The sequence below is a fragment of the Dermochelys coriacea genome, chromosome 3 (assembly GCF_009764565.3).
Source record: "Dermochelys coriacea isolate rDerCor1 chromosome 3, rDerCor1.pri.v4, whole genome shotgun sequence".
In the NCBI taxonomy this organism is placed as follows: Eukaryota; Metazoa; Chordata; order Testudines; family Dermochelyidae; genus Dermochelys; species Dermochelys coriacea.
In genome coordinates this window covers 134,215,273-134,238,208 of record NC_050070.1, presented here as the reverse complement: position 1 = coordinate 134,238,208, position 22,936 = coordinate 134,215,273, and the positions used below count along the sequence as shown (strand labels likewise).

The window sequence follows — 22,936 nt, the reverse complement described above, 5'->3', positions numbered from 1 at the left end:
TGTGGTATTCCGGTTAACCATAATTACATTTCCGACAGCCAATCGGTCCTGTCACTCCCTTTCCCAATAGTTTTCATACATCAATGCAGTTAGCACAAAGCCTCTAAGATGATACCATCTATTTGTTTTGGGTTACTTATCACATGATGCACTACTAAACTCTCATAAAATATATAGTGCTAACTTCTAGGCCTCACTCTGAGCCTTTCCGGTCCACCTCCCACACTCCCTTCATTTCTATTTGCATATTATTATTATTGTTGAGCTATTTATATGTTGTCTATTCTACTGTTTCTTAATGATCTGGTACATAGTGCTGATTCCTCACCTGGGTCAATGAAGCTATGCCTGTGGACACCAGTGGAAGTACTGGCCCATCACATTCTATCATAAGCTAACAGGTTCATGACATACATTATAATAGTTATAGCTTTTATTCTGCTAAATTGTGAGCTATATTTTGGGGATTATGTCTATTTTTATTTCTTAAGACTGCAAAGGTGTAAAAATATATTTGTCCACAAAAATGACTCAGTTGTGTGAACAGAATAATAATGATCTTACTGGGCTCTCAAAGGAGAATTTCTCAAAAAATTCCTATATACTTGAAAGGATTCCTATATTCCTGAATTTTGTGTCCAGTCCCAATACTCTCCTCTTTTAAACTAATTCTATCCTGGATTAACTATGCTACGATCTTCTCATGACACTACAGAGGAGAATTTTCTTTTTAGTTTCAAATCTGGCAACGTGTGTTTCAATCTTTCTCTCTCTCTTTCAAAAAGATTTGCTGATTGCAATTTGATTACTTGTTCAGCATTTAACAAAATATGTTACTCTAATTGAAGTCTAGAAATAGAAATCTGATCAATGGTTCTAAGTGAATCTTATAAATGTTTGATTTGATATTGTTCGGTTCATCTCAAGATTCAATGTTATAATAGATGCTGCTTTTTAAGTGTCTACATACTGGAAATATTATATTAAAAAAATAAAAATTTTGTATTTACACAGCAACTTTCTTCATAAATCCCCAAAGTAGGCAAGCACCATAATGGGGTACTCATTTTTACAGATGGGAAACCTGAGGCCCTAGGTCCAGTGGAGTTTTTAAGTCTCATTAAAAATCTGCTTTACACCAGACAGAGATTTTTCCTATACAGATGAACTTCTCTAAAGGGAACCTCAGCTTGAGTTAGTTCACTGTGGTGTTTATGTAGCACTAAGTGAATTTCGCAGACTGGGAATCCTGCCCTCTGTCTACAGCTGTAACAAGTTGTGCTGTAACACATTCATAATTGCCCTGAATTTGCAATTCAGTATTAAACGATGGCTAAGGGCTTGTATATAGGGGAAAGGTGGGAGTTTTCTGAGTAGGTTATAACTAACCAAAAGAATGTGATCAAACTCGCTTATGGAGGCATCTGAATATCAAACATGCGCTAGCATGTTTGTGAGACTGGCTTTTACTCTGTGCTGCAGTCTGCATGTTCTGTTTTCACTCCTATGGCTCTCTCTGTTTTCCATGTGTGGTACTAGAGTCTTCCAGTTCACTGCCATTTAACTATCTTGCTGTCACCTGGGTCCCATAATGCTGCAAAGGCAAGGCAATGCTCCCCGTGTCATATGCCATCATCCAGTTTTCAAAATATTTTCATTGCTGTCTATGAAATCTAGTACTCCCCATCCCAACCCCAAACCTTAAAAAATAATGAGACTGGCCCATAAATCAGAAGAGTTGGGTTTTTTTTTAAATGAGGGGGTTGGGTGGCTTTTTTTGGTCTCTTTGATTTTTGACACACACCCCTTCCCCCCGGCCTATTCCCAGTGTGAGTGATAAAAACAGTATTCCAATTCTCCTGTATTTATACAGTAAGGTGACTTGGGCCCCAGCTGCAGGAGCTTTTGCTGGAGGACCCGACTGAGATCAGATTACAAGGATTTGTATAAAATGCTCCCTGATTGTGTGGAGCTTCCTGCTTCTACACAACCCACCAAATTCTAACTAAATAATTATCTACCCCACCCAGCAATTGACTTGTGCCCTCTTCCAACCCTCATATCAATTCTGCCCTCCCCAGCCCCACATCTGCCCCTTGCCCCTCAGTGCACCTCTGCTCCTCCTGCAGCTCCAGCAGCTCTGCACCCCCTCTACAGCCAGGACAGTGGGGGTGCAGCTGCAGTGAACCCCATTCCCAGGTCTGGAGGAGGAGAGCAAACTCCAGGGTTTTTCACCACTTCTCCTCCTTTCCAAGCTGGGTGTTGCAGAGATATAGACGGGAGGGGAAAAGAAAGCAGAATGATCCATTTTTGGCAGGGTGGAAAAGGGAGCCAAGCTGCCCTCTAACTGCTGGGCTCTTTCTACCCCCCCCCCCCACGCCATCCCTGCTTATGAGAGTGATGTCTGATGCTCTCCTCTGTCCTCTCCCCAATCTTCTCTTGGCTCCCGAGAGGAAGAAGGATAACTCTGCCTGCTTCTGCAGCAGCTCTAATTGGCTGATCTTTCCCAAGAGGTGGGAAAGTAGGGAAGGCAGCCAATAAAAAAGATATTTTCTCCTGCACAGGGCTGACAATTGCACGAGAGCTGGAGCTTCTCCCATAATGGTGAGGCTAAAATCATGTTACTCATGTTACTCAATGGGAAATCGTGAAAGTTGGCAACATTAGAAATCCTTAACACCATACATCCATGAGAATTTATATCCTTGTATAGTATGGTGAACTGTAGGGTACAGATGTATGTTACATGCACGCACACATGAGGTTACCAATCATTGCCAATTGGACTTCATGGAAAGCACCACTTCTTTCAAGAATGGGGGATGGGGGTTACCCATCCTGGAAGTGGGATGATGATGATGCTAAAGCAGACTGAAGGCCAATTTGCAAGATGTTGTTTGTATTTGTTTGCTCAAGCAATTATTATAATCCACTTGTCTGCAAATGTGCTTTCTGTTGTTGTTAGATCATTAACCTTAACAGTGTCAACATGCTCCCAGGATGCAATTCAATTATATGACTGCACAGAGTAAGAGAGAGGAGCATGTTTCATATGGAGGAAAGTGCTTACTGTTCATGCTTTATTGGTTCCTGAGAAGCACAAATCCTATAAACACAGTCCGGATGCTCAGAGGTGACTGCTACGTTATAAAGAGAAACGGAACCACTTACAAATATTTACTAATCTGTTACTGTCCAATTCTTGCAAGAGGAGAAAAACTCCATGTCAGAAAAACTCTTGCGAATTCTGGCATGGTGAAAACACAGATCCATTTGCAGTGGCACAAGCACAGAATCCATGGTATCAACAGGGAGTTGATTCCCCACTCACTTACACCAAAGATTTCAGTGGAGTTACTCGTGATTTGCACCAATGTAACTGACAGGGGAACCAGCCCCCAGGATTCTACTTAGTTTCTTTGCTTTTCAAAATTCCATGAATGTGAAATTGCTTGGTGGTCATGGATAGTGCTTAATCCTGTCAGCCATGAAAATACACAACACAAGTAGAGATGAAGAAAACACTGACCCTGATTTTCATTTACATACAGCCCCTGTTATACCATTCTGACAGCATATAGTGTCATTAAAGTGAGTTTAAATGTAACACACCAAAGTGCTGTGAAAACATAGAATTTTTTCACATGGTTTAATGGTGGTATGTTTTTTTCGCCAAAGTACTAAAGGCTTAAGAGCAACCCTGTTCCACCTCCAAATAAAACAGTCACTTTCAATATGGTTATGGTCAGAAAAGTTTCTGTGTATAAAGTGGCTACCAGTTACTGTAATTAATATTTATAAATGGATTTCATATTAGATTGGGGATATTGGCCCTTTAAATGGAAAACTCTATGTTATGTTCAGGGATTTAATACTTTATTGAACACATATGTCATTAGCTAATAATCCTAGAAAAAGAAACAACACTTTTATCCAAAGTGCAGCAAGGCTGCTTGCTACCATAGCAAAACCAAGATGTATAAAATACGATCATCTCCTCAGTTGCACATGACAGCTCCCACTGAAGTCGGTATCTATTTAGACTGCACTTGGTATCAGCGTCAATGGGACTCTCATGCATGCATTTAACAAACAGGATAATCAGGCCCTAGGTTACCAAAACAGTCCTGATAAAAACCATACCACCAGTCCAGATTTTTTGCCTAAAATTAAATTTGAATGTCTTTGAAAGATGAACGTATTTGCTTAACTTTTTAATAACTTATTTAAATGTTTGCATTCCCTCCGCACTTCCTGGCTCTGGCTGGGAACAAGCCGAGGGTACATCTGTACCGCAGTTTGGAGGTGTAACTCCCTGCTCAAGTGGACATACCCGCCCAAGTATGCACCTACGAGCTAGGATGGGATTGTACTCAGGTGGCTAGCCCAAGCTGCCATCTGTGCCACCATGGCCAAATTGCTATTTTGAGTGTGCTACTCGAGCAGAGCTTGCACTTGTATGTTGATCTGAGGTGGGAACTAAGACTCCTGGCTGCTTCACGTGAGGCTGTTCTGTTGAGATTTCTAGCCCACCGTTACAGGGGGGATGTTCCAAATGAGTATTGATGCGTCTTTTATTCTTGTTGATCCCATGAGCTGTCAGTCATTTGAGTTTAGGTATTGTCCCACCACTAATGCACACTTATTAGCCAGGCTAAGTGGGCAAGGGGCATTATGATGTACCAGCTCTTTATTAGTAACTCTGTCAGTCTGTGCAAAATGTATAACGATTTTTTTTAAATGAAAGATGAATGGTGAAATTCTGTGCTGCATCTGTAAGAGCCATGGGGGAAGAGGGCACCTTCCTGACCCTGGAAAGGCCCTGTCATAATACAGATTGTCCAGGGGATGCTGTTGTCTACACTATGAGCTAGGGCTATGACTTCCCCTGCTCATCTACACACACTTGCACTAGTTCAGTGGGTATGTACTTGCCATGGCTCATCCATGCCTTCACTGCCACTACCCAAGCTTCCGTGGCTATACTGCTATTTATATTCATGCTGGAGATGGGGATTTTAATGTTCCTTTACACTACTCCAACCCTTTGCTCACAGGAAAGGGGCTAGAGCTGGGATGAGGCTTTCACCCTAACTTTCTAGCCCCTGTAGTTGGGGAGAATTTTCCAATGCGAATGGACTGCCTTACTCTGTCTGCATCTGTTCTTACAAAATTCCTCCGAAAGGTGTCAGTTCCTCCCAATCCACTTAATTTGCATGTTAACTCTGAAGTCTAATGGCAACAGTCATCATATCTACACTCTTCATTGTTGGTCATTTTAGCAGAAACATCATCCAGCAATAAGGATGGACTTCAGGCAGATCTTTGGGAAGAATGCTGCCATTTTTTTCCATCTTGACTTTTCTACATATCCGTAGTTAGTAAGTTAGCTAAGAGCATCAGATACATCGAGTCTCATAGAAGAGAGTCATACAGTATGTCACACATTCCAAAGAGATCTTATCAAAAACAGTTAATTAAAAACAGACTTTTCTCCCAGCCTTCTGCATGGCTCCTGACACAGATTTACACAAGCCCGGGACAAGCTGTTAGTGTCAGGCCCAGTGAATAATAGATTCAGTTTGTGGCTGAGATTTAGTTTCAGTTAAATTAGTCTAAAGAGCTTGGCAAAGACAAAGTGTTAAACAAACTTCCTATTCACTTGTGGCTGGGATGCATGTTAGGGCAGCCTTCAGGGCTTGTCTACCTCACCAGAAGTTAAACGAGCCCTTAGCAGTGCCAGTTTGGGGGAAAGTATCAGGGGGTAGCTGTGTTAGTCTGTATCCCCAAAAACAACAAGGAGTCTGGTGGCACCTTAAAGACTAACAGATTTATTTGGGCATAAACATGCATCTGAAGAATGGTTTTTTACCCATGAAAGCTTATGCCCAAATAAATCTGTTAGTTTGGGGGAAGAATCAGCCCCCTACCAATCCCCAGCAGTCCCACATTTGGGGAAGAACCAGTCCCCCAGCCTTTGCACTGGCCTCAGCACTGGTGCAAGAATGAATTCAGACCCTTGTCTTTGTCTCTTGTCACTGTTTGTTTCCATCTGTCTTCTCCCTTTTATGCTCTCCAGTTGTTTGTTTTTATTGCGGTAAGACACCAGTCTTCTGGGTGCTATGCCAGCTGATATAAAAGAACTTAGAGTCTAAATAAGGACAAGCCCCCAGGGTGGGTGTGGAACACCAGTGTGTGTGTCTGTGTGTGTGTGTGGGAGGGCAGGCAGGGGGAGTGTTGTTGAGGACAGCAAGCGTGGCAGTAACAGGGACACAGGATTGCATTGATTAGCTATTTCTTTTTCTAATGAATAGCTGTACAGAAATAAACGAGGAAGCGGTTTAAATGGATCTCCTGACAGGGCGCTCGCTTAGTGTTGTCAGACAGTTGACCATATTGGTGGGGGGTGGAAGGGTGGTAGTTTGAGAAGCAATCAGTGGGAGGTCAGCATTCTTTCTCCATTCTTTGTTCTACCTTCATTTGACAACACTGCTGCTTTCATACCTCAGTGCTGTTGTGTTGTGCAGGGCTGAGGTGACTCAGCTGGGTTCAACATGCCTTGAAAACAAGGCAAGTGGACCCTTGCACCTGAATTAATCGCTGCACTTTTTAGTGCCTGCAGTCCATCCTTATAGCGTGACAACAGCTGGCTGCCCAGAGGTTAGAACTGCATCAAAATAGAAAAATTTGAACCCCACTGTGCTTTTCTTATTGGAGGCAGCAGGATCGTAGATGAGATTCTCAAAGTTTACTAGAGGGTACTTAGCCCTGTAACTCCAAGTCATTTCAGTGGGAGTTGATTGTGTGGCTAAATTCCTCCAGCTGGCTTTGAAAATCTCAACCTTCATCTGTTTGTTTACTGGGGACTGTTGCTGCTTCAGCAAAGGATATGCGAGTGCTCGTAACTTCCAAAAGCTACAGGGAATGAAAAGCTCTTTGCTCCAGATCCTCAGCTGCTGTAAATTGGCTTAGCTTTACTGAAGTCAATGGAGCTACACTGATTTACTCCAGCAGAGGATTTGGCTCTTTCAGTCCATATCAAAGTATTTGCTGTTTCCAGTTGAAGGCAAGTGAAACACTAATGAAAATGGAATAAGATCTGTAGCCATGGGATTTTAATAAATAAAAATATGTTTTAAAAAAACTAGTGCAGGCCCTTTTGCCCTTGCCAACACTTTGTGTTTTGTCTTTTGTTAGATGTGATTGCATCTGCATCACTATGGTAGCTAATGAATAATTATTTAATTTACCAACCTCTGGTGGCAGCATTTTAGTGTTAAAGATATTGCAACGTGGACTCTCTCTCCCCACACCCACACACAGTCTATCATAAGGAAAAACTATAAATCCTTGATATTCTTACTTTTGGCTAAATTTGTTTACCTGTGTGTTCAGATGCGACACAAGAACTTTATTTAATGTGACTATGGCCACAAGCTAAACAGTAGGTGCAGATAAACGTGGTTACATTTTTTCATTTTTACTGTCAACATATATCAGTTCTCATCTGAGCTACCTGAAATGAATACTGTACCATCTATATCCCTGTGAATTCCTGCAAAACGTCCAGAGCTTGCTCATGCAAATTTGTGCTAAGCTTTTAGAAGAAAACTCGTGTTTCTTTTTTAAAGAATAACTGTTCCAAAAGTGGTGTTCTTGGAGCACCGGGGGGGAGGGACAGGGATGTGTCAGGGGAAGCTTTTTAAACAGATCTTTCAAATTCTGAGACACAACCAGGAACCATCTCAGATATTAAAGGAAGGAGTGACCAGAGGATATCAGAGGAGTATGGGGTGGTCTGAGTTCTTTTGGGGGACTGATTTAGGTGGGGACTGGTGGCAGAGATTCATGTTTGTTAACTGATCCCACTGCTCTGTCTTATCTATTCCAGCATGCTAGAAATTCTCCAGTGGCCCTGAAAATCTGGGACACCTCAGGTAAATGTTTTGCTTGGGGCGGAGGGACCCCTATAAGTATGTGCACATGTGTTTGCCTCTGAAATGCAATTTAAAAAATATATTTGTTTTACAGATTGAGCCAGAGGGGACCATTTCCAATGTTTTCATCGGTATTTTTAAGTAATGTTGTTCCCGTCTGTTACCCTTGTGTCATTGCTTGAGAAAGTGGGTGTGGGAGAGTGAGGGGGAAAGGGGTGAACTGCGGCCACCTGTGTCCAGGCTGGTATGCTCTCAGGCCTGCCCTGAACAGCTTAGTCAGGCCTGAGCTACCATTGTCTCAGAGGCCCCTTGTCAAACCTATGGGAGGGGCTCTGTCTGCTTTGGAAAACAACATCAAGATGCTGAGTACCAAACCATGCCCCAGCCCTGCCCTCAAGGACTGCACAGAACATAAAGGCACTCTGGGGATTTGACCACACACTGCTTTGAAAATGCCTTGAGCGCACACAGGTGCCAAGTGCTCTCCCCTCACCCACCTTTAAGTCACTCCTGCTGTCATTTGGGGGCACACAGACTAGACACTTCTAGCCTGTGTGTAGTTGCTATGCCTGGATTCACTCCAATGTATGTGTGATGCATTTGTAGTGACACAGAGCGGAAACAAAACTGTTTCTTGTTTGCAAAATTAGAATCTCCTGTGTCCCCTCCCCCCTCTCCAGCCCTGGGAGTTATCTTGACATGGTGGTTGGGCTTTATTGCTGTTGTATAGCTGAACTAGCAGAACCAAAGACTTCTAAATTGTGCCCTGTTGTTGGTATATATGTGTGCAGTGATCCAGACAGCAAGTTTTATTATTAGTTACATGAAATAATAGCTGGCTGCATGACAGCCCCAGTTAACCCATGATAAAGTGAAAACAGGGACAGGATAAAAGACAGCTATTGACAGAGGTTAATTAAGGCTAAAATAGGACCCAGATCCACCAGAACTGCCAGATCCACAAGACACCTCTTAGTGTGTCACAACTATAAAGGGAAGGGTAACACCCTTTATGTATGCAGTAACATCAAATCCCTCCTGGCCAGAGGTACAGAATCACTTACCTGTAAGGGGTTAATCAGTTCCATTAACCTAGTTGGCACCTGACCAGAAGGACCAATGGGGAAAGAAGATACTTTCAAATGAGGGCGGGGGGAAGGTTTTGTTTGTGCTCTTTTGTTGTGTGCCCTCTCTGACAGAGAGAGGGACCATGGCAGGAAAAAATATCTCCTAAAAAGATCCTGAAATGTTACATCTAAAATTACAGAAATTGTAAGTAATAGCAAGGAAATGCATTAGCGTATCTTTTGTTTTAGCTTGTGAATTTTCCCTATGCTAAGAGGGAGGTTTATTTTCCCTGTGCTAGAGGGGAATCCTCTGTGTTTTAAATCTTTTTATTACCCTGTAAAATTACCTTTCATCCTAATTTTACAGAGGTGCTTCTTTTACTTTTTTTTTGTTATAATAAAGTTCTTCTTTTAAGAACTTGATTGGTTTTTAGTGTCCTAAAAGACCAAGGGTCTGGTCTGTGCTCACCTTATTAACCCTATTGGTTGATATATTATTCTCAAGCCTCCGCAGGAAAGGGGGTGAAGGGGCTTGGGGGGAATATTTTGGGAAAATAGGGACTCCAAGTGGTCCTTTTCCTGAAAGTTTGTCTAAATTACTTGGTGGTGGCAGCAATACCATCCAAGGACAAAGGAAGGTTTGTGCCTTGGGGAAGTTTTTAACCTAAGCTGCTAAAAATAAGCTTAGGGGGTCTTTCATGTGGGTCCCCAAATCTGTACCCCAGAGTTCAGAGTGGGGAGGGAACTCTGACAGTGCCTCTACCTGTGATAGCTTCTGCTCTCCTCTACTTCTGCATCCTTGCTCTTCCACCACAGTGAGGCAGCTCAGCTCTGATAAGATGACTAACAGATCACTGCCTCTCCACCTCCTCTGCTCTCTCTGGCTTATTGGTAAGACTGGAACTCAGCTCCCAAATTCTAAGGATCCTACTTAATCCACTTCTGTTTGATAATACTCGTACTTTTAAGGAAATAGCCATGATATGCTGCATTACCTCTCACCCGTTTGCCATTGAGTTGTTCAGATTAATTCACTTCTATCTTAGAAGAGGAGACTCATTTGTTCCTTGGTTTCACTGGGATTTTAACTTTTTTCTTGAAACTAATGGATTAGGATTTGATGATAATTTGAGTTACAAACTCCAAGTTCCTTTGAAAATTCTCAGAGTAACTTTTCAGGCCAGTACAATAGAGCACTCTGTAGTGTCACTCTGAAACCATCCCCTTCAGAGCAAATTGAGATGAGGGAGATCAGTGCATTTCTTTATAGCTGAGTCAATGGGCCAGTGTAAATAAGGACTAGGACTGATCAGAAAATTTCCACTGAAATGAATGGGGGGAAAATACAATCTCCCCCTCATTTTTTGACCATCTCCAATCAAAAGAAATCCACTGAAGTCATAGGAGTTGCACTCCTGGAAAACTGGTCACAATCAGGTGTATATTCTGGTACTCTTGTGCTGGTACTTTATGGTATGCTTTAATAACGCTGCAGGGGGAAGCTGTAAACATAGCTGTGTCATCTCAGTGAGACTTGAATAAGTAACATTTGAAATGTTCCTAATGTATGCAATAAACATTAACAAAAAGGGAGAATGAAATAAATTAACTAAATTTCAAAGACCTGTTTTTGTTGCCCATAACCGTGGTCTCTGGGTACATTTACAATATTAATATCAGATACATATAAAATAAATTTCCCACATGGGCAGGTCACTGACATACTGCAGCTAATGTATAGCTCAATAACTATGGTGAATAAAATTTGATGTGGGATTAATTCCTTTAAAATTACTGCTAGTGAAGGTGACCATTGGGGAAAAAATATTTCTGGTTTGATTAGGAGAAGTTCCCAAAATTTTCAACCTTTAAACTTATCAAAATTATCCTGATTCTTTGATATTGTACCTTACATCTATCCCCTCCTCCAGAAGTCATTTGAAAATTCAATTTTTAACATCACAGAAGACTCAGTCCTTTATAGGCAAGTGTAAAGAGGACTAGGTGGTTTTTAAATCAAAGTCCCCAAACTTAGAACTGGCAGTCTGCTAGAAAACTCCCAATATATATTTCCTCACATCCACATGGACTGTGGATCCTTGTCAGGCTGATGTAAGCACTATACATCACACACTTGAGTGGCTATGTATATGGAAACACAATCATGCTAGCCACGTGTTTAGATACAGAGATGCAGCCTGTTATGTGTCTTTGCGGTAGCACTGATTTCCTTGTTAAGTGGATTCTTTGGGCCAAATCCATACCTGTCATAAGTGGCTGCAACTCCAAGGAAGTCAACAAAATTGCATTTGCTTATTCCAGCATGACCCTTTGTATTTACCTTACTTTTGGCGGAAACAAACAAAAGAAATAGTAACAAATTAATACCTGCAGTTGCATTTCAAACAATGGAGTTATCCTATGGAGAATTTGGGCCATGGTGTGCATTGCATTTTGAAAAATTAAGATGACCGATGGGGAGAATGGCTTGTGGCTCGTTGACGAACAAGGATAAGCTTGGCAGTATTGCTGTATCTACTGATTAAAAGTTCACAGATTTTTAAGGTCAGAAGGGTCTATTATGATATCTAGTCTGACCTCCTGCATAACACAGGCTCTGGAATTTCCCCAGTCACCTGCAAAGGAAAAGGATTGATTCAGCTTCTTTATAGTGAATAAGGCCAGAGAGTGTGCTTCTTCACCTTTCTTCCTTTCTTTGTTTTTTAAAAGAAAGGTTGCTTTTTACCTGAGGAGTATCTAGTCTTGTCTCCCCTCATTTCATGGGAGAGCTGGTCAGAGAACTGGAGAGCTGGAGTGGGAACTTTTTCAGTTAACTGAAAGAGTAATTGTACTGAATTTTTAACAAATCTTTTCTCCCAATTGTTTGCCAGACGAAGAATACAAATAATTTCAGCAGTTCCAGACAAAATGGTTTTACCCAAGACAGTCTTGTCTCGTGCACTAATAGTACCATCTGCTGTCGTGACATTTCTTATAGTGTCAGAGAACTTTCTTTAATCCTTTCTTGGTTGTCACAGCCTGGCATGACTAATTTGTGCTCCCTACCTCAGCATATGGACGTACAGTCAACTGAGGTTATAACAAAACAAGAGGGCCATGCTTCTGTAAGCAAATTTAACAAGCAAAAAAGAAAAGCAGGATGATTATAGGTAGTGACCATCAGGGGATGCGGGGCCTGGGACAAATCAGCCTCCCCAATAGTCTCCTCGCTGTTCGTCTGGTGCCCCGCCCCCGACCGCCGCTCTCCTCCTCACTGCCTGCCTGCCTGTCTCCTCACCCCCCGCCTGCCTGCCTGCCTGCCCCTTGCCTCCCTGTTCGCCTCCTCACCCCGCTTGCCTGCCCACCTCCTGCCTCACCTCCCCACCTGTCTCCTCACGTGAATATCGGGTCAAATGGTGTCCCAATTGTATCGGCGCGCAGGGCCCCCCAAAGCACAGGGCCCGGGGTGGTCACCCCAATTCGCCCATCCCAAGGGACAGCTCTGGTGACCATTATTTCACATATCATGGCAATGGGTGCCATGTAAGAATCTAGATAGAATTGCAATAATAAGGAACAGTAAACACAGACTAAGCCAGGGATGCAGTAAAACATAACCCTACAGTCTGCCATGCTGCATGTTACAAAAGGGCTACCCCCCCGTCACATGACCCAGCCCGGGATTTAAGGGAGGAGTGTGTGCTCCTTCCACCTGTGAGTAGGGTGACCAGATGAAACAGACAAAATATCGGGACACATGGGTGAAGCTAAAAAATTTCTTTTAAAAAAGCGCTGGAGCCGAGTTGCCGAAGCCAAAAAAAAAAAAAAAACAACCCGCCGGAGCGGCCAAAGCTGCAATATCGGGACAAATGGCATCCCGACTGTGCATCGGTTGGGATGCGGGACAAAGAACTAAAAATCGGGACAGTGATTTTATGGGGACGTCTGGTCACCCTACCTGTGAGAGAGGCAAGCGACAAACCTCTGGGGACTAGGCAGGGAAAGTGTTTTGTTTTTGATGATGTTCATGAATATTCTGTTTAACCAATAGAATTAGGCCCTGAGGCCAGGGCCTGAAACAGCCTTGGGTATGGCCCTGCTTATATGGCCTCCTGTTTTATTGTCCTGTTACACAGTGCTTACAAGCAGCAGGTTAAAGTATGTGTGTTTCATTAGTTAGGAAATATTCCTAAAGTACAAAGAAGGGCGTGTTACTGTGTCAGTTTAATAGGATCCTTGTCACTCTCCCAAGTACCAGATTGAAGAGTTACACTTTGCTTTGTTTGAATCCTGGAGTTTGTGAGCATCTGCAGCAGCAGCACGAGGGACACAGAGAGATGAATGCACTTCAGTGGTGGTTATGACCTTCAATCTACTTCTAGAAGAATTGGGGGTTCTCTCAACCTAAAAATGCTCTAAGGCAACAATTTTGATTAGGCAACCTAGTGAAGTACATCCATTAAGCTATAACCTTTAGACCCATCCTATACAATAAATAACAATGTGGGACAGCAAATCAATACAGTCTATAACCCACTACTGCCCATTGTCACACTGTAGCATTACTAGAGTGTTCTGTAGCAATGTGGCCTTCCTGTTGGACTTCAGTACTGCGAACTATCAAAATGGATTGTGAGTTTCCAAAGTGAAAATAGCTCTGTTCGTAAAATGTTGGTTAAATATTGCCTGTTATCGATTGCATGTTAGACCATCACTGAGAAGAAATATATACTATTGTATTAAGCATTTAGATAATTTGAGCATTTTCAATACTATTTTTTCTTGTTTCTAAGAATAATAGCAGGAGGGAAAAAGTCTCCATTAATAATCTCTCTCTGCCTCAGTGTCCCATTTGCAAAGTGCGGATGATAATACTTTTCCTCCCACCCCTTGTCAATCATGTCTATGTAAACTGTAAGCTCTTCAGGGTGGGGACTGTTTCTCATGATGTATTTGTAGAATGCTTAATACGCTGGGGCCCTGATCTCAGGGGACCTAGAGGTGCCATCATAATTCTAACAATAATAAATCATTAGACACAGGAGAACTGTGAGTGGTTCCATTAAGAGAAGCACCTGAACGTTTGGATGGGCACCTGAGGCTTATGCAAACCTCTTGGCCATGATTCTCCTTTCAATTACACTGTACTACTCTCATGTAATTCTATTGCAGTCACTGGCTTCACTCCTGATTTACGGTGCCTGTTAAAAGTGCAAAACTGCAGTACAATCCTACAGTGTGAGCCTTGATTCTAATGGGAACTACCCATAGGAAGGATGTACACGATCTAACTGTTGGACTTCATTCTTCAGCTGCACTGAATTCACACTTGGTATAGCAGGGTGTAGGTAGAATAGGCATCACCTTTCTGTTCCTTCTGGGCCACCAGGGAGCTAAAATGGCCTGTGTCGTGATGTACAGCCAATCCAATGCTTCACCACGCTCCCTTTCTTCCCTGACATGCCCTCCTCTTTACTCCTGACAATGCCATCTGCGCTGATGTAAGGGGACTGTTGCCCCCTTACTAACATTCAAAGGGAGTGTTTTGGTTGGCTAGCTCCCAGTACTAAAAGGGGAAGGGTCTATGGGAAATCAGGACCTTGAGATTGATAGCCCCCAGGAACAATGGGGAGAGGCCAATGGTCCAGGTCAGCCTGAATGACAGAGCAGGCAGGCTAATCAGAGAGTCAGGAGGCCAGGGAGGTCCCATCCTCCATGTGAGTTGGAATTGCCTGGGTCAGAGTGGGGCCCAGCTAAAGAGAAAGCAGGGGTGCAAGCTGAGCTGGGGAGCAGAGATGTGCCAGATGCAGAGAGAGCAGACCCTGTCCTGCGAGCAGAGCTGCAGCCCCAAAGCCACAGCCCAGAAAGAGCAGACTTGCCCTGGGAAGAGAATTGCAGCAACCAGAGCCAGAGGCACCAGAAAAGCAGCTCAGGAAGCAGGTCAGTGCTGGGAGCTGAGTCACAGAAGCAGCCTGCAGAGCAGACCTGTCCTGGGAGCAGAGCTGCAGCAACCAGCGCCAGAGGGACCAAAGAAGCAGCCCAGGGTGCTGGAGGCAGAGCCGAGCAGCAGCAGTGCGGAGACAGAGTGTTGGAGCTGGGGCTGGAGCAGTCTGGAGCTGGGTGCGGTGAGCAGCTGGGGAGAGCGAGGGGGACCCTGGGCAGCGGGCCCAGCATAGGGAGACGCCTCAGCCAAGAGGCTCTGCAGGCCAGGCTTGGATTGTAACCCCAACAGGGCGGGGGGGGGGGGGGGGACAGTGGGAAGAAGGATCCTGCCACCCAGAGCCTGAGAGCAGGTGGCCACCGCCAGAGCAAGTGTCCAACCCACAGCATCCCTGCAGCACAGCCAGGGCCTGAGAAGAAGGCCTGGGACTTACAAGGAACAGACTGGGAACTGCCCTGATATTCCAGAGACACTGTTTGTGATGTTCCCTGCCACAGAGCGGGTTGATGTCTTTCCTTTAACCTTTCCCATTTTTCCTTATTCTTTTTAAAATTAATTGTTGATTAAATAACTTGAATTTGCTTTAACTTGTATGTAATGGTCAATGGGTCAGAGAAGTGCCCGGTGCAGAGAGAGTACCTTGGAGTGGGGACACCCTAGCCCCTGTCCTAGGTGTCCACAGCAGGGTTGGGGATCGAGCCCCCCAGGAATCCTGGGCCCAGCCTTGTTGGGGTTACAAGGACTTTGCCAGATAGGAGAGTGGAAGGGGAGTCCTCAAGGGCAGGGAGGCCACTGGGTAAAGGAAGTGGGAGCGAGGACTCAGATCCTTTCGCTAGCCCACTTCACCAGGGTAGTGCAGAAGCCAGGAAAGTTCCCCACAATAGCGGGACTATTCCCCTGCTTACACTGAGAAATAGAGCTGACTGGAAAATGAAAATCCATTCCTGCAAAAAAATTCCCATTTTTGAATATTTTTCCCATCCAAATCTGGCTGAAAACACAAAGTTGTTTTGCAGGAAGGGATTTCCAGAAAAAGAAAAAATCTGTTTCGGGAGAACCAAAATAGAATCTTCTGGCCTACCTGGAAAGCTCTTATCAATTTAACTTTCTCCTTGCAGGCAGAAAGTGAGATTGACAAAAGCCTTCTGAGATGGCAACCAGGAATCCATCATATCAATGTTTCCCAACAGAAAATTGGAATTTTTTTTTCAAAATTGAAATTTTCCGGCAGAAAACTAAAATTTTTGCTAAAAGGACAATTCTCATAGAAAATTCTCAGCCAGCTTTACTGAGGAGTGTGGTGACAGGTGGCACAGCATCCAAGGACTCCCTGTGATGGGAGCAATTCTCAGCTTCCCCTTTAGGGTGGCTTTCTGGCTGCTTTGGGCTACCTCAGTGCAAAGGAGCCTGAACCAAGGTTCAGGAACCAGACCTTGGGTTGTAAATGTCTCCAGAACAGACACTTGTGAGATTTCACTCACTTTGTGGTGGGAAATGCCATAAGAAAAGGTTTTCTCACAGTGTTTGGTGTTTCTAGTCCCAGTCAGAAGCTGCTGTGGAAAAAAAAACTATTAAACAAAATTAAATATAACTTTTTCAAACCTCACTAAATGTGAATCTCTAACTTCTTCCAAATATGACCTGAGTTTGACTGTATGCATATTTTTAAAATTCAGGTTCTCAGCAGCCTGAATAATTTGCTGCCCACATATCTCTGGGGCACATTTTTGTTTCAGACCTAAATGGTCTGTGTTTACTCATAAATAAAATAGAGAGATGTAAAGTTACTGCCTGCAAAGTAACACAGATTCTTAGGAAATAAATATAGCTGAGGGTTTACTGTCCATATCGCTAGCAGAGTAATGACTTGTCAGCACAATTATCTTCCAAAAGAGACCAAGGGGGGAAATAACAAAGGCTGATCCTGTAGGTTTCTGGGGAGTAATGATGTAGGTTGGAGAGAAAGATGACGCCAGTCACCTAGGACAGGGGCTATGGTGTCCCCACACTGGGGTACTCTCTCTGCACTGGCACTTCTCTGACCCACTGACCATTACATACAAGTTAAAGCAAATGCAAGTTATTTAATCAACAATTAATGAATTTCATTAATGAGCTCTATTCACTACATTCTAGAATACAAAAGGGAAAGCATAGTTCATGCAATAGTTGGCTTTTAGCTTGGAAGGAGACACCAGTCACTGAAATACATTAGATAGATGTGATCCGCCAAAGCAATGGAATAGCTACAGCAGTGAAGTTTCAGTCCTTGAAAAATAGCCTTTCACGCCACTGAGAGACAAGATGTATTTAAAGGAAAACTTTAGTAATCAATCCTAATGCAATCATAATGTATGGCCATCTTGACTTCAGTGAGGTTCCATGTAGACATAAGGGGACTGCCTGATTTGTAGGGTCCGGGCCTATGTTTGTAGACTGCATTGAGCTGCTCTTCTGGTGAAACAAGCAATACAAGTGGCCAGTATTTTTTTTATTCATTTTTTGTCTTAAATGTATAATTATTTGTTCGCTAACACTTACATCTGCTAAAAGCCATAAAAATACAGTTTTACAAAAATTAAGTTAAGCCCATTATTTTCTGGGGTCATGGTGTAGGAGATCATAAGTTTTCAGTACATACCATGAAATGTAATAGCAAGTCTTTGATCCTGTAAATAGACTCGATGAAATGTTAACAATCCTTCTGTATGGTATCTGTAACAAAGCTGGAAGATAATAAGTGTGATTTGGAAAGGTCTCTTAAATCAGTTTGACTGTGGGCACCATGCCCACAGTTTGCTTCATCTTTTAAACCTTTTTTGGTAAATTAATATTTTGGATAATGATGAATATAAATAATTTACTTCCACAGCTTTCATGTTGTATGCTCACTGAGCTGGATTTTCAAAGGCATCAAGCCAGGATCTAATTCCTGGCTTTATTAGGTCATGAAACAAAATGTGCAGAGAAGATATAATGTCCTTAAGCTGCAACATCAGCAGCAACAGACAGACCTAATGCTGCTGGACTTAACAGAATTAGATTTCATGTATAGTTAATGAATGCAAATGACATTTAATTTTTACAGCTACAGATGTAATACATTGTATATGACATACACATGCAATTGCAAAAATTATTCAGATTTGTGATTCCTGCAGCCCATGTCCTGTTTCAGCCCTGTAAAATGTATACTGCTGTGGGGAAAGGCTATAGAAAAATGCCAGCAAGATTACTGCATAATTTAAAGCCACCCAAGGAGCAATATTAAAATATTTATTAGGATGTTACGAAGGTTGCATGTGTTTTTATTTTCCTCTGCTGATGTTAAAATTGTAAGAAATAGTTAAGAGCTGGTGGCAGCTGCAGGAACAGGAGTCGGAGCTGGGTTCAGACTGATACTGAGCAGCTTCCTGAAGAGAAATACTTTAGTCTCCTGAAGGCTGTAATACCTTGGTCCCATTCCTGTTGTTGGATTTAATATGTGGATGGCTGGTGTGTTAGTGGCCTGTGACGTACAGGAGCTTGGACTAGATGATCTGATTTTTCCCTTCTGGCCTTAAACTCTTTGGTTCTAAACACTTTCTAAATACCTTGTGGAGTGTTGTATCTTTCAAACAATATATACAGCATTTCTAGTTCTTCCTCTCGGTCCCTGGCCCAATAGAAACAGTGAGAAGGCCAAATGCATTCCATGTATAAGGAGGTCAGAGGTGTAATTCCGGTAGAGTTATGCCAGAGCTGACCCTAGGAGTGTGTTGCTCAACAGTGTTCCCTCTAGCCAATTAATCACCAGGTCTAATGAACTATGAAGAGAGTCCCATCCAATTTGCTAGCAAATTGGCATCCCCCACCTCTTTACAGTGGAGGTGTGGATAGCGTAAAAAGTTTTGCAGGTCATGCAAAAAACGTTTAAGGCTGGCTCTGCTTCTTCTGGAAAAAAGTATTGCCTTCCTGCCAGACAGATGGACCTGTAAGAAGCTGGCGCAATATTCTCAATTGATGTAATTGCTGTATCAAGTTACAACAAAGAGAAAGTGGAAGAAAAAATTGGTCAGCGTAATTTTAAAAATAATTCTTTACAATATATCTAGTAAGGAAAAAGTTGAGTGAAAAAAAATCTGGTGTTTGCTCTCTTTCTTTTATGACACCATTTTACTTATGACATCAAGAAAAGGACGATGTCTAGTATTACTCAAACTTAAGCAAGGTTCCCAGCAACTACCACCTGTGAAAGTATGATCAGTCTTTTTATAGCGAAAAGTGTTTTATTTTAGACCCATATTTTACTACTTCTACAATGCACTTACAGCAAATCCAACACTGCCATACATCTGCTTAAATATTTGATACCTTTAATAGCATATGCAGCACACACTGTGTGGTGACCCTTCGGCAGAAAGACCAAGTAAACTCATGTACCACCAGTGTGTATTACATTGTGGTGTTCTGGTAAGATGCCAAGGTCTCCTGAAAAACCAGTGTAAAGTAACAGTTCTATTCACACAATTTCAAATATCAGAAGAAAGACTGTACTGTTTAATAATTAAATAAAGCTGACATTGGTAGGTGATTCACATTATTTATTGAAATAACACAAAAATTATCAACCACTCACAGTCACTTCTATTATAAACACCCGTTCTGTGGGGAATTGCTTACATGAGGAGAAATCCTGTTTTTTAGAAATGTAATAAGCAAAAGAAGTGGTTTTGGGAATATTATAATGCAAATGCCATTCCTGCTGTGAGCAAGAATATTATTCACCCTGGATTTAATTTAACTTGGAGAAGTGAGCTATGATTTTATCTACTAGAAATACACATCTCAGAAAAATTCTGCCCTTTGCCATGGATTTACGTAGTCTCTCTGTATTTCAGTATTTTCTGCTAAATGTAACTTACATTTTTTTAAAAAGAAAGTTGCTAGCCCTCTGGATTGTGGAGTGGTGCTCCTGAATGAGAAGCAGTGAAGTACTGTGGTCCAGGTCTTGAGTCCGCAGACAGATAGAAATGATATCTCTGAGGAACAAATTTTGTCGCATACAACCCAACTTGCCGACCCCTACTGGTAGAGGTCAGAAATCAGAATTTTTATGCCACAGGAAATTTTGGTATTTCTAAATTTTTCATCCTGAATAGGGACAAAAAGTCAAAATACTGAATTTTTCCCTGAATGGAAAGTTTAGAAAAATTTCAATTTGGAAATGCCAGAACATTTTATTTTGACATTGTGCATTGATTTGTCTAACTGATTTGAAATGTTTAGTTTTGACTTGGTTTGACACTTAATTTGTGTCCACCTGAGTCACCTCAGTGTCTCATACCCCTACTTTCCTCTCTTGGTTGAGGTCCCTAGCTGGACTACGTCTTCCATGATGCACTGCAGTCATTAAACTACCATAATGCAGTGCAGCAGTTCAACCAGAGAGGAGACCATGGTGAATCATGGAAGATGTAGTCCATGCAGGTAGCCTGGCCCATATCAGAGAATGGGGATATGAGAAACCCAAACTACCATTGCAGGGGTCAGCATCATCATGTGGCAGGATGGACACCTGCCAAAATTACCAGACTTAGTGACTGACATTGGCAGGGGGCAGGAGGGGGTTTTGGGCTGAGGTGGAGATGTGGGAGGGGGTATGGGCTCTGGGCTGGTGGTGTGGGTTCTGGGGTGGGGCCAGAAATTAGGGGTTTAGGGTGAGAGAGGGGCTCTGGGCAGGAGCAGGGGGTTGGGATGTGTGGGGGGAGGGCTCCAGATGGAGGTACAGGCTCTGGGGTGGGAGTGGGGATGAGGGGTTTGGAGTGTATGAGGGTGCTCCGGGCTTGGACTAAGGGTTTCAGAGGGTGGGAGGGGGGGCAGGGGTGTAGGGTGTGGGTGTTCAGGCTCCATGCAGCGCTTACCTCAAGCAGCTCCCAGAAGCAGCAGCATGTCCCCCCTCTGGCTCCCACATGGAGGCGCATCCAGGTGGCTCTGTGCACTGCCCCGTACATAGGTGCTGCCTCCGCAGCTCCCATTGGCCATGGTTCCCAGCCAATGGGCTGGGAGCCGTAGAATCAGCGCTCAGAGAGAGGGGAGGAGGGACAGAGGCCGGGTGCCTGCAGAACCGCTTGGTCACTCTTTCGTCAGCAACAGCAGGGACGGCAAGCCGCCCAAGGTGAGCGCCCCCACAACCCTAAAATTTTTTGCACAGACACGTGTGTCCATGTACAGACATGTTGCCGATCCCTGTACCATTGCAGCTGAAGTTGACACAAATGAATATCAATGAAATGTTGTCATTTAATCTGACAAACAGAAATTTTCACTTTGGGTCAATGTGATCCAAAATGAAATAGACATGTTCAATTTTGCAATAGAAAATTGAAAAAAATTGATAAAATGTAAATTTTTCCACAGAAAATTTTAATTTGCAGAAACTGAATTTTCCAAACCTCTTCCTCACCTCTCCCAAAAAACCATGTAGGCAGAACGTTCCCAATCAACTCTAATCACTATCTCTCTCCTTAAAAGCTAAGTGATCTGTGGAAAAATGGATAGGCAGCCTATGTGTGCTGGAGAAAGGAGGCCAAGAGAAGGAGTTGTGAGTGTGATCTTTAGAGGAAGCAGAGTGGCAAGGTTTCTTCAGGACAGTGCTTGCTGGAGTGGCACACTTTGGGATTTCTGAGCAAGCAAACTGCTTACTGTTTGTTTCTTCTTTGTTCAAGGAAACAAGACTTTATATTTTTGTAAATAAACAAGATTACATTCCGAATATATCTGACTCCTAGAACTGTTTCTCATCCTAACAGAAACAGTCCTCTACGGCCCTGAAGTTTGACTAACTACTTGGGCCAAAGGGGCAACAATATATTGTATTTGCAATGCAAGTTTTGAATGTTTGACATATTAAACAAGGTTATCTAGTATTTTCTTTTCTTTTTATATCAAGAATCAGTGAATCCAAATATTTAGAATTTGGGTGGATTCATGTTAAGATTGATTCTGAATAATGCAATTGTCTCCTCCCTTATTTATAGATTCATAGATACTAAGGTCAGAAGGGACCACTCTGATCATCTAGTCCGACCTCCTGCACAGCGCAGGCCACAGAATGTCACCCACCACTCCTATGAAAAACCTCACCCATGTCTGAGTTATTGAAGTCCTCAAATCATGGTTCAAAACTTCAAGGAGCAGAGAAGCCTCCCTCCAGTCAACCATGCCCCATGCTACAGAGGAAGGCAAAAAAACCTCCAGGGCCTCTCCAATCTGCCCTGGAGGAAGACTCCCTCCCGACCCCAAACATGGCAATCAGCCAAACCCTGAGCACATGGGCAAGATTCACCAGCCAGATACCCAGGAAAGAGTTTTCTATAGTAAATCAGATCCCATCCATCTAATATCCCATCTCAGGGGATTTGGCCTATTTACCCTGAATATTTAAAGATCAATTACTTACCAAAATCCCATTATCCCATCATACCATCTCCTCCATAAACTTATTGAGTAGAATCTTAAAACCAGATAGATCTTTTGCCCCCACTGCTTCCCTTGGAAGGTTATTCCAAAACTTCACTCCTCTGATGGTTAGAAACCTTTGTCTGATTTCAAGTCTAAACTTCCTGGTGGCCAGTTTATACCCATTTGTTCTTGTGTCCACATTGGTGCTGAGCTGAACTAATTCCTCTCCCTCTCCTGTATTTATCCCTCTGATATATTTATAGAGAGCAATCATATCTCCCCTCAACCTTCTTTTAGTTAGGCTAAACAAGCCAAGCTCCTTAAGTCTCCTTTCATAAGACAAGTTTTCCATTCCTCGGATCATCCTAGTAGCCCTTCTCTGTACCTGCTCCAGTTTGAATTCATCCTTTTTAAACATGGGAGACCAGAACTGCACACAGTATTCTAGGTGAGGTCTCACCAGTGCCTTGTATAACGGTACTAAAACCTCCTTATCCCTACTGGAAATGCCTCTCCTGATGCATCCCAAAACCGCATTAGCTTTTTTC

General features: G+C 42.9%; 1 long non-coding RNA gene across 1 annotated transcript in view; it reads left to right on the top strand.

The window, feature by feature from the left end:
• Nucleotides 1-9,004: 9,004 nt before the first annotated feature.
• Nucleotides 9,005-22,936, top strand: part of LOC119853754 — a 29,200-nt gene continuing 15,268 nt past the window's right edge. The window contains exon 1 of the long non-coding RNA XR_005292204.2: nucleotides 9,005-9,209. This is a non-coding gene — a long non-coding RNA (uncharacterized LOC119853754). The remainder of the gene's footprint in view (nucleotides 9,210-22,936) is intronic.